The following is a 12,095-nucleotide window of genomic DNA, read 5'->3' on the forward strand; positions in this document are numbered from 1 at the left end:
CCTATGTGTGTCTTTGCTTGTGAGATGGGTCTCCTGAATACAGCACACTGATGGGTCTTGACTCTATGCAATTTGCCAGTCTGTGTCTTTTAAATGGGGCATTTAGCCCATTTCCATTTAAGGCTAATATTATTATGTGTGAATTTGAGCCTGTCATTATGATGTTAGCTGGTTATTCTGCCCATTAGTTGATGCCGTTTCTTCCTAGCATCGATGGTCTTTCCAATTTGGCATATTTTTGCAGTGGCCGGTGCCAGTTGTTCTTTTCCATGTTTAGTACTTCCTTCAGGAGCTCTTGTAGGGCAGGACTGGTGGTGACAAAATCTCTCAGCATTTCCTTATCTGTAAATTATTTTATTTCTCCTTCACTTATGAAGCTTACTATGGCTGGATATGAAATTCTGGGTTGAAAATTCTTTTCTTTAAGAATGTTGAATATTCGCCCCCACTCTCTTCTGGTTTGTAGAGTTTCTGCCGAGAGATCTGCTGTTGGTCTGATGGGCTTCCCTTTGTCGGTAACCCGACCTTTCTCTCTGGCTGACCTTAACATTTTTTCCTTCATTTCAACCTTGGTGAATCTGATGATTATGCGTGTTGGGATTGCTCTTCTTGAGGAATATCTTTGTGGTGTTGTCTGCATTCCCTGAATTTGAATGTTGGCCTTCCTTGCTAGGTTGGTGAAATTCTCCTGGATAATGTGCTGAAGATTGTTTTCCAACTTGGTTCCATTCTCTCCATCACATTCAGGTATACCAGTCAAATATAGATTTGGTCTTTTCACATAGTGCCATATTTGTTGGAGGCTTTGTTCGTTTCTTTTTACTCTTTTTTCTCTAATCTTGTCTTCTAGCTTTATTTCGTTAATTTGATCTTCAATCACTGATATCCTTTCTTCCTCATGATCGATTTGGCTATTGAAACTTGTGTATGCTTCACGAAGTTCTCATGCTGTTTTTCAGCTCCATCGGGTTATTTATTTTCTTCTCTACACTGGTTATTCTAGTTAGTCATTGGTCTAACCATTTTTCTTCATTTTTTAAATCTGAATTTAAAAATCTACAGTGAGCACATATAGGATGCATTTTTTCTATTAAAAATTTAAAGTTAGCCCAGAAAAAGTTGTCTGTTAACATATCCTGTTCAAAATGTAGAATGGTCCAATTGTTAAAAGGTCTAAACAATGCACATTTGATAGCAAAAGTATCATTTGGAGACACTGGTCATGCCCTCATTCATTTGAAAGGAAATTTGCAACACTGCCATTACTATTTTGTCACCACTTTGCCAAATTGCACACATTCAGTTAATTTTGAAGGACTGAAAATTAGATATGACTCACGCTATTCATCAAAAATTATAGTAATATTAACATGCTTTCAGGCAGTAAATACACACACTTGTAGCCAAACCAAGTTATCCTCATGAAGATCACCTCATTTTTCAATAATATTCCATCTTCAAAGTTTTGCTGATGCAGTTTTTGTCTTCTTGATTGTCCTCACCCCTTTTGTGGCCAATCATTTCCTCAAGGCCCACTTTGTTCCAAAGGCTTGTTCAGCCCACACTGATAACTCCTCTTTGTACAGTCTGTTTGATTATCTGGTTATGTTGTGGCTTATCTTATGTCTGTGCAGGCCCTCAATAAAACAGTGATTAATTGAATATTTGAAATCTCTCAGAAACTCTGAGCTTCATGTGCAGCACTTGAGCAGAAAACTTTGATTATTTAAATTTCTTCAAATTGTAATAAATCAAGCATTTAGATTTCCAGAGAAAAAGAGCAATCCCAGTGATATGGTTTGACTATGTCCCCACCCAAATCTCATCTTGAATTGTAGCTCCCATAATCCACATGTGTCGTGGGAGGTAACTGAATCTTGGGGGTGGGTTTTTCCCGTGCTGTTCTCTAATAGTGTATAAGTGTCATGAGATCTGATGGTTTTATAAAGGACGGTTCCCATACACATGCTGTCTTGCCTGCCACCAAGTAAGATGTGCCTTTGCTCTTCCTTCACCTTCCACCATGATTGAGGCACCCCCAGCCATATGGAGCTGTGAGACCAATAAACCTCTTTCCTTTATAAATTACCCAGTCTTGGGTATGTCTTTATTAGCATCGTGAGTAGGGACTAATACACCCAGCTTCCATCCTTTCCCTTGCAGCAGGAGAGAAAGGGATATATATTTCCTGATTATGAGCACTTCTCATTTCTTCTGAGCTGTGACATCACTTTTAGTAAGGGACTCTCCTTCCCAGTGGAATGCACTGGTGTTTGAGCAGGCATACCCTCATTTTGGAGACTTGTGAGGGGCATGTGGCAGGAAGGAGTTTTAGTAAATGAGGAAACATCTCTGCACTAGCAGCTTTTACTTGTTGTGAACAAACTCATTTTGAAGACCCCTTATTCTCCTCTACCTCCTTCCTGAGTATCCTGCTTATCATCTGGAGATGAGAGAAGATGGTTTTAGCAGAGACACTTTCAAGTTAGTATTTCCTGGAGCCAGAGCAGAGACAGACAACTAGTGTTGCATTATGGAGGTATAAGGAAATGGGGTTGTTTCAAAAGCTATAAAAGTTTCCTTTATTGGCTTCTCTTTTTCACACTGGTTGTTTAAATCTGAATATTTCCTAGCTTTTTGCAGATGATGAAATAGGTAGAAAGAAATGTTTAGCTAATAAAGTGCATGTTATTAGGCAAGCTGCATCATCACTTTCTTCTAACAGGATTTAACAGTCTGTTCTTTTTTTCATTTTTAAAAAATCCCTGCCACTATTCCAGGGGTCAGAGGATGCCACTCCTTCAGGGGTCAGTGCATGTTTGTCTCCTGATCGTGCCACAGGAATGTGATTGTAATCTCAGCATCATGGTGGCCATTCTCAACATTCCCTCTTTCCTGGACATGATCCTCTTTCCCTGGGATTTGTACAGATAAAAGACTGTTTGGGCTGGGCGTGGTGGCTCACACCTGTAATCCCAACACTTTGGGAGGCCAAGGCGAGTGGATCACGATGTCAGGAAATTGAGACCATCCTGGTTAACAGGGTGAAACTCCTCTTCTACTAAGAAATACAAGAAATTAGCCAGGTGTGGTGGTGGGTGCCTGTAGGCCCCACTACTGGGGAGGCTGAGGCAGGAGAATGGCATGAACCCGGGAGGCGGAGCTTGCAGTGAGCCAAGATAGTGCCACTGCACTCCAGCCAGGGCAACAGAGCGAGACTTCATCTCAAAAAAAAACAAAAAAACAAACAAACAAACAAAAAAAAAACACTGCTTATCCAGGCCAAAAGGAGTTGGCCAGGTTCAAAAGTAGAGCACACCACCAGTTATGCTGTGAAGTAGGCAAAGTTGTCTTCAGTACTTGAGGCTCCAGTGTTTGGAATATTGCCTTTGTGATTCCCAGGCCAGCCTGTCTCCACACTTTACTTCTCCCTTCAGCACCAAAGAGAGTATGATTTGTGCATATACTATATAACATGCCAAGTAAAGAAGTTGGTTGTACATCTTAATTGTCAATTCCAGTAGGGACAATGTTAGTCTTTCTGTTACCCACATGAGTGAGGTTCAGAAAGGGTTTCTTACACACCGATACGCTAATTGTCATCTGAGAGGAGTGCCCTGAGTCATTCTCCCCTAGCTGTTTATGCATTAATCATTCCCAAGCACTATAGAGAAAGGGTTATCAGCCCAGTCCCCAGAATCAGATGCCTGAGTTAAAAGAATGGCTTTAGCACTCTACAGCTGGTTGACATTGGGCAAATTGTTTGACTTCCTAGTGCTTGAATTTTTTTCGTATATAAAGCAGGAATAATAACCAAATCTACCCCATAAGTATGTTGTGAAGATTAAATAAATTCATACATGAAAAGCACTTTGAACAGTGTTTATCACATTGCAATCAATGAAAGTTATTATAATATTCTTATTCATTTCTTAAACTACTTGAGAGTGCTCCCTTTTTCTAATGTCTCTCTTATAGTACCTAACTTAGAGGGGCTTGCTTCCTCCGTGACCGGGGATGGTTGGACCAGGCAAAGAAATAAGAAAAGATCTATGAAAGGAAACTAGATATAATTATAAGAATTTAACTAATGCATCAAAAATGTATAGAATCACAGGACTGAAAGTAAGTCAGAGATAGTTTAATCTATGGTTATCAAAAGTGGAAATATCAATAAGAATAACATAGGGAGTTTAAATACACATGCCATCACCCCAGTACACACACACACACAAACACACACCCCAATGCAACACCCCCAACTTCATCCCATCCGACATCTACCAAACCCCAACCAGGGATTCTGATAGATTTGTTGAGGGCCACAACTATGTGTATTTTGAAAAAGACTATATGAGGATTCTGATGTATCTCTACCAACCCCTTACCCACTGGTGTCTACATATCCTGTCTAATACTCTCAGTTTATAGAGAAGAAAAAAAAAATGATACCAAGAGAGGATAAATAGCTCTGCCAAAGACAAGTTGCTAACAACTGTAGACTAGCGCTTCTCTGGTTTTTATCCCTATCCTGATAGTTTAGGTCTCCAGCCTCTGGTGACATATGGTTGCCCCCAAATAAAATAGTTTCTGGAAGCCCTCAAGGGATTTTCCACTTATGCTTAAAATCAAACTGTCCTGTTAGCCATTGCATGGTTCCTCTGTTCCTCTTCTCCCTTTCTTAATCAGCTATTTGAATTACTCATTCATGCTTTATATACATCTGGGTCCATGGCACCTCCAGGACCTATAGCATTTTTGGTTCCCACTGCTGCTTCTGCTGAGCATGCTGCTTGTGTTAGGCACTGCTGCCCCTCCTATCGGTGCTGTCATCTCCCCCTGGGCACTCTACCCCCACTGATGGCCTGGGACTTCTTTTTTTTTAATTTTTTTTTTAATTTTTTTTTTTGGCCTGGGACTTTTAAGATGCCAAAGGTTTGTGCCGTGTAATGCTTTCTTATGTTATAGAGAAAAGTAAGATAGTGTAACTTACATTGCAGCCCACCACCAAGATTTAGCAGAACAGCTCTTTCTTTCAGCTTCTTATTTATGGCTCCTGTTTTCCTCCCTGTGTCTCTTGCTGGCATTGTGTCTGAAAATGAATAGACAAACAGGACTAAGACACAATAAGGGATTCATACAACTAAGGCTTTGTTTCCACCTTAATTTGGCTTTCAGATTCTCCCTTCCATAAAGACAAGTGCTGTAAGACTGAATTCATAAGTTAAAAAAATAGCAGTAATAAAAACCACTCTTTGAGCACTTACTCTGTGTAGGCATGGCATTAAGCACTTTACCAACATTAATTCATTTAATATTCATAGGCATCCTTGACAAAGGTAATATTACTATCACTGTGAATGAATGAAACTGAAAGGTGTTTAGTTACTTGCCCAAGGTCTCAAAACTGGCAATGGGCGAAGTAGATGTTCTAGCCAAGTGTGCTTTCCTCCAGAATCCAAGCTCCTAATTACTTTATTTTAATGCCTAGGGCTACACTTTAGAGAGCTTGGAAAAATCACTAAAATTATATTTAAAATGATGTATGCATGTGCTTTTTACCCTCTAGAGATAAATTTCAGGCACTCAAAGGGCAAAAAGAATGTCCTAGCATTTTGTTGAGCTTTCCTGTAGGAAGCTGTACAATCTCTTATGAAAATAGACTCCTGCTATGTCTGTCCCATTGGGTCATCAAACCTGCCCAAACATGCCTGATATTTCAGTAGTGGATCAGTTCAGGCTTCTACTGTGACAAGTAGCAGAGCCAAGATGATGTATTTAGCTATGTTAAGCTGACTCAAGCTTAACACAAGATCATGTGCCTCTCATTTGCCTACCTTCATAGATTTTGTACCTGAAACCTTTCTGGGTTACTGAAGATCCTATGGAATCAGGGGGTTGAGGAGAAGGAAACACAAAGAATCCAACCCACTGTGAGAAGACTAAAAGCCCAGTTGGTGGAAGCCACCTCTCTGGGTGGCCAGGGTAACAGCATGCCTCCCCACCTGTGTCTGCTTAGGCAGCCCCTTGGGGTTACTTAGCATGCTGCAGCTGTGCAGATTTCCATCTCTGATAAAAGTTTGCCTGAGAGGTACTTGCTGATGATTGTCAACAATCAAATGAATTATAGATGATGTTGGTAAACAAAATGCTGCCTTGATAAATGATAAGTTGGCTCTCCTCTGACATGACTGCTAAGTCATTCAAAGTGCTGATTAAACCCATTACTGTAAAATAATCACTATCCATTACCTTTAATGTCGTGAACTGACAACCTAGTTAAGGCAGCTGATGGTGTCAGCAAAGTGATTTGTTGTACTGCATGTCCATCGTCAATAAATCACTTCAATAAATCAATGAACAGTAGCAATAAAACAATATATTTTCACATTTCCTGACATTCAATTACAGAGCGTGTATACTGACTTATTCTTAAACACAACACTGAGATGGAAGGATTCAACATTCACCAGCAATGAACGCAGGATTAATTCTATTTTGGCCCAGACCAGACGAGGCTTCTATAATTATGTTTGTGTGCATGTGTGTGTATGCATACATGTATGCCTTCTTCAGCTACAGTACTTACCTACCTGCTGCTGCCGAGATAACACATTACACAAGCAAAACGATAATCCTAAAGGTGTTCCTTGTCTTGAACTTAGATAAAGGTAATAACATGTAGAATACAGAGCTGTGACCAGGAATTTAGAGACCTGAGAAAGTTTTTAACCAACTGTTTGACCTCATGCAATTCACTTAACCTTTCTGTGATTGTTGTTTCATCTGTAAAGTGGGGATAATATCTGCTTACTGCAGACAATGATTACACAATCAGCTGAGATAACATACATGAGAATGCTTTATGAAATACAACACTTCTTTCTAAATTACTTTTCATTTTTCTTATTCTGAAGCCACTATTACCTCTAAAACTCTAATTTTATATATTAAATGCTCTTTCCAGCTATAGAGGTCTTGTAAGCAATTAAGTCTTAGCTAACTCAATTTTTAATACAGTAATGTTTTATGTACTGAATCTTTCTTTATTCACCCACAAGTTATCTAGTACTTGATTTTGTGCCAAACAATGTGCTAGGCCCAGAGAAGACAATAGTGAAAAAAGAGTTCACCGTTTCATGATAAAAATAGAAGAGAAATAGGAAAGTAACAAAATCTGTAAAAATCATCATATAGATGCTTTCTAAATATCAAAACATTTTCTTTTAGCTACTATGGTAGAATTTTTGAAAATTATATTGCACACTCTGAGTCTTCAACTCAGTTTCACAAATATTTTCCAGAAAACTTGGATACAAAGGCCTATGCAGGTGACACATGTAAGTATAATTCAGGCCCTCTGAAGGGCCTGCTTTCTAACAGAGAGGAAAAATAAGTATTCTAATAACTATAGGATGAGACAGAATTTGTGACTAGCAATGAAAAAGGTAACTACCAAGACTCGTCATGATTAGAAGAAAGTAAAATTACATCTGATTGGGCAAGCACCTAGACATGATTAACATTAGAGATGGTTCTGGAAGGGTGAGTAAAATGCCAATAATCAGAATAAGGCAATGTGGGGATGGAGGAATTGATCATTCAGAGAAAGATGTTCCCAATGGAGAGATATACAAAGGCAAAGGTAAGAATAAGGGAAAGCACAATGTGGTGCAGGAATTGGTGAGTTCATCCACTTTGGTTGATGTACTAGTTTAAAGAGGCTAAGTTATGTGTAGTAACAGATTAACTTCAAAATCCCAGTAGCACAACAAACCAACACACATCAAATGTTTATTTTTTGCTCACACGCTAGATCAATGAAATGTCAGATTCCACCACTTTGTAGCTACAGGATCTGAAATGTGCAACTTTCCTTGTTGCTTCAGGAAAAGAATAAAGAAGCATGGAGAACACATGCCTGTTCTTCTAGGCTCAGGCACAGAAATGACATACATTCTTTCTGCTAACAGCCAGTTAACCAGAACTAGCTGTATGGCCTGCTCAATGGCAAGAAGCTGCATAAAGTGGAAGAAAGGAGATTATTTGGTGAGCATTGTTATCTCTTTCATGGCTGGGCTATGAAACATATACAATGGAGAATAAAAGTTAAAATGGAAAATGTCAGCCACTTCTAGCAGTGACTTTCAGGATGTGGAATTTACACTAACCCTAGGAACTGGGATGACCATTGGATGAACAAGATTAGGAGGATGATCTGATTGGGTTTGGTGATAATCTAGCTGTTAACCAGAAGGTCTGAAGGTGGTTTCCTGGATAAATTGTGAGAGAAGAGGGAGATTGGTGTGGTGCCTATCTCAGGGAAAGAAAGAGAGAAATTTAAAGCCTAAACATACCATGGTCATGACAATGGAAAACAGAGGGCATATGTGAGAAAATGATGAAAGTAAAAGTCTATTCGATTTGGCCATTAATTCAACATGGGACATGAGGAGTAGAGAGTACAGAAAGGAGAAATCCAGGGACTTTAGTCATAGTGGTATCATTGTACAGGCAGTCCACAGAGGAAGCCACTCTGGAGACTTCATACCAAGAATATAAATACCTATGATATAAAGTTATCATTATATATATAAAAAATAAAGTATGGAGCTGGAGTAGAGCAACTACAGCAGAAGCCAAAGATGTGAGTCGGATTTAGTGTGTCTTGATATCCATTCAAAAATCGTCTAATAAATGGCCAGGTACAGTGGCTTACACCTGTAATCCCAGCACTTTGGGAGGCTGAGGTGGGCAGATCATGAGGTCAGGAGATTGAGACCCTCCTGGCTAACACAGTGAAATCCCGTCTCAATTAAAAACACACACAAAAAAATTAGCCAGGCATGGTGGCGGGCACCTGTAGTCCTAGCTATTTGGTAGGATGAGGCAGGAGAATGATGTGAACCCAGGAAGTGGAGCTAGCAGTGAGCCAAGATCACACCACTGCACTCCAGCCTGGGTGACAGAGCAAAATTCCGTCTCAAAAAAAAAAAAAAGTCTAATAAGCCACTCTATTTCTTTACCAATGTGATGATCATGCCAAGCATCACTATAAAGATAACATGCATCTTGTACATCAGCAACCATGGTACTTTTCAAAAAATTCAATGTGTCTTACCATCCATAAAAAATTACTATTAATGATTAGACAATATTCTTTCAAAGTTTCCATTTGTAGCATAGGAAAATCAGAGTGCCTGTGTTCTACCTTTAATTCTAACTAGGTGTCAGAACTCAGAAAAATTATTCCCTGACTCTGCATTTCAATTTCCTCTTGTGATCTGTGTTGTTTGCTAAACAGTTGACTATTTTATGATCTCTTCTTTATGAGTTGATTCTTTTGTGAGCCCCTGGTCATTCTCTGTAAATTTTAGTTGCCGTTACCAATGTTGCATATGCTTTATGTTTTTCTCTTTAGTCCTTATTGTATGCTATATATTTTCCATTTTGTCTCTATTTTTAGTCAGTCTCTTCCACTAGAATATAAAGTCCATGGCAATGAAAATACATTTTTGTATATAAATGCTCAGTACCTAGAGAGCTCTAGGAATGTTAGTAATAATAAGAAGAATATCATTACCATCAAAAGGGCTTGTAATTGGACTTGGCAGCAATTTGAATACAGGAACTGCTTGCTTCTTGAACTGGAAGTGTGTATCTCTGACCATATTTCAACATGATTTTTAATATCTACATAATATTCCACTGTAGCTATTCTTTCAATGTATACTGCCATGTCCTAATTCTTTCATATTTGCATTCTCTTCTCACTATGCTCCATACTATGACAAATATTTCTGCACATATAATTTTGCATTTTTCTCACATTATTATATTTCTAAAAGAAGAATTTGTGGGTAAAAGTATAACAACTTTTGTAATTAAATTTATTTTTTGCCAAATTGTCTCTTAGAAGGGCATTATCAATTTACATTTTCCATAAATGAAAGTAGCTTTCAAGGGATGAGTAAGACCATGGCCTCTTAGTAGCCTCTAGGTCCAAATCTTAGCTCAGTCTTATCTGGTTGAAGGCACTGGGCAAGTTCTTGAACTCTTCTTAGTATCCACAACTGAAAAATAGGTAAAATATCAAATTGTATTGTTGTTCTGAAAATTAAATGTCAAAATATACATAAAATATAAAATGGGATCTGACATATAGGACTTAGTAAATAAAATTCAACCATTATTGTTTCAGTATATGAAATTGTCTTTTCACCATATCTTTATTAACACAATATATTTTTCTTTTATAATCTCAGAGCCTTAATATGATTTTGTTAATTAAATTAGTATTTAATCACTAGTGACAATGAATATTATCTCTTCTATTATAAGATTTACTTAAATATTAAGGAAACATTCTTTATATATCTCATATACATATTAATACAAATTAATATTAAGACAATTCCTTATATGTATTATAAAAGCATTTCCAGACTATGACTTGCCTTTTCATTGTATCTGTAAGTTTATTTGTCTCACCAAATTAAAATGTTTACAGTGCTCGCTATGGCAGCACCTATACTAAAATTGGAACAATACAAAGAAGACTAGCAATAGCCCCTGCACAAGGATGACATGCAAATTCGTGAAGTGTTCCATATTTTTCAAGATGACCGAATAGGAAACAGCTCCAGTCTGCAGCTCCCAGCGTGATCAACACAGAAAATGGGTGATTTTGCATTTCCAACTGAGGTACCTGGTTCATCTCATTGGGACTGGTTGGACAGTGGGTGCAGCCCACGAAGGGCAAGCCAAAGCAGGGTGAAGCATCGCCTCACCTGAGAAGTGCAAGGGGTTGGGGGATGTCCCTTTCCTAGCCAAGGGAAGCCGTGACAGACTGTAGCAGAAAAATCAGGACACTGCTACCCAAATACTATGCTTTTGCAATGGTCTTAGTAAATGGCACACCAGGAGATAATATGCCTCATCTGGCTCAACAAATCCCATGCCAACAGAGCCTTGCTCTCTGCTAGCGCAGCAGTCCGAGATCCAGCTGTGAGGTGGTAGCCTGGCTGGGAGAGGGACATCTGCCATTGCTGAGGCTTGAGTAGGTAAACAAAGCAGCCCAGAAGCTCAAACTGGGTGGAGCCCACCTCAGTTCAATGAGGCCTGCCTACCTCTGTAGACTCCACCTCTAGGGGCAGGGCATAGCTGAACAAAAGGCAGCAGAAACTTCTGCAGACTTAAACGTCCCTGTCTGACAGCTCTGAAGAGACCAGCAGTTTTCCCAGCATGGTGTTTGAGCTCTGAGAATAGACAGACTGCCTCCTCAAGTGGGTCCCTGATTGCTGTGTAGCCTAACTGGGCGACATCTCTCAGTACGGGCCAACTGACACCTCATACAGCCAGGTGCCCCTCTGAGATGAAGGTTCCAGAGGAGGGATCAGGCAGCAATATCTGCTGTTCTGCAGTCTCTGCTGGTGATACTCAGGCAAACAGGTCTGGAGTGAATACCTCCAGCAAACTCCAACGGACCTGCAGCTGAGGGACCTGACTGTTAGAAGGAAAACCAACACACAGAAAGGAATAGCATCAATATCAACAAAAAGGACATCCAAACCAAAACCCCATCTGTTGGTCACCAACATCAAAGACCAAAGGTAGATAAAACCACAAAGATGGGGAGAAACCAGAGCAGAAAACCTGAAAATTCTAAAACCCAGAGAGCCTCTTCTCCAAAGGACTGCAGCTCCTTACCAGCAATGGAACAAAGATGGACAGAGAATAACTTTGATGAGTTTACAGAAGTAGGCTTCAGAAGGTCGGTAATAACAAACTTCTCCAAACTAAAGGAGGATGTTTGAACCCATTGCAAACAAGCTAAAAAACCTTGAAAAAAGATTAGCAGAACGGCTAACTAGAATAAACAGTGTAGAGAAGAACTTAAATGACCTGATGGAGCTGAAAACCATGGCACGAGAACTACATGAGGCATGCACAGGCTTCAATAGCCAATTTGATCAAGTGGAAGAAAGGATATCACTGATTGAAGATCAAATTAATGAAATAAAGCAAGGAGACAAGATTAGAGGGAAAAAAAGTAAAATGAAATGAACAAAGTCTCCAAGAAATATGGGACTACA

The 12,095-nt window shown here is 39.2% G+C and overlaps 1 non-coding gene across 1 annotated transcript; it reads left to right on the top strand.

Moving 5' to 3' along the window:
• Positions 1-10,509: 10,509 nt before the first annotated feature.
• On the top strand, positions 10,510-10,617 carry LOC114672081 (U6 spliceosomal RNA). Its single transcript, XR_003722271.2, has one exon. It is a non-coding gene; the product is annotated as a U6 spliceosomal RNA (small nuclear RNA).
• Positions 10,618-12,095: the final 1,478 nt, after the last annotated feature.

This window comes from Macaca mulatta, chromosome 13 (genome assembly GCF_049350105.2).
Source record: "Macaca mulatta isolate MMU2019108-1 chromosome 13, T2T-MMU8v2.0, whole genome shotgun sequence".
Classification (NCBI taxonomy): domain Eukaryota; kingdom Metazoa; phylum Chordata; class Mammalia; order Primates; family Cercopithecidae; genus Macaca; species Macaca mulatta.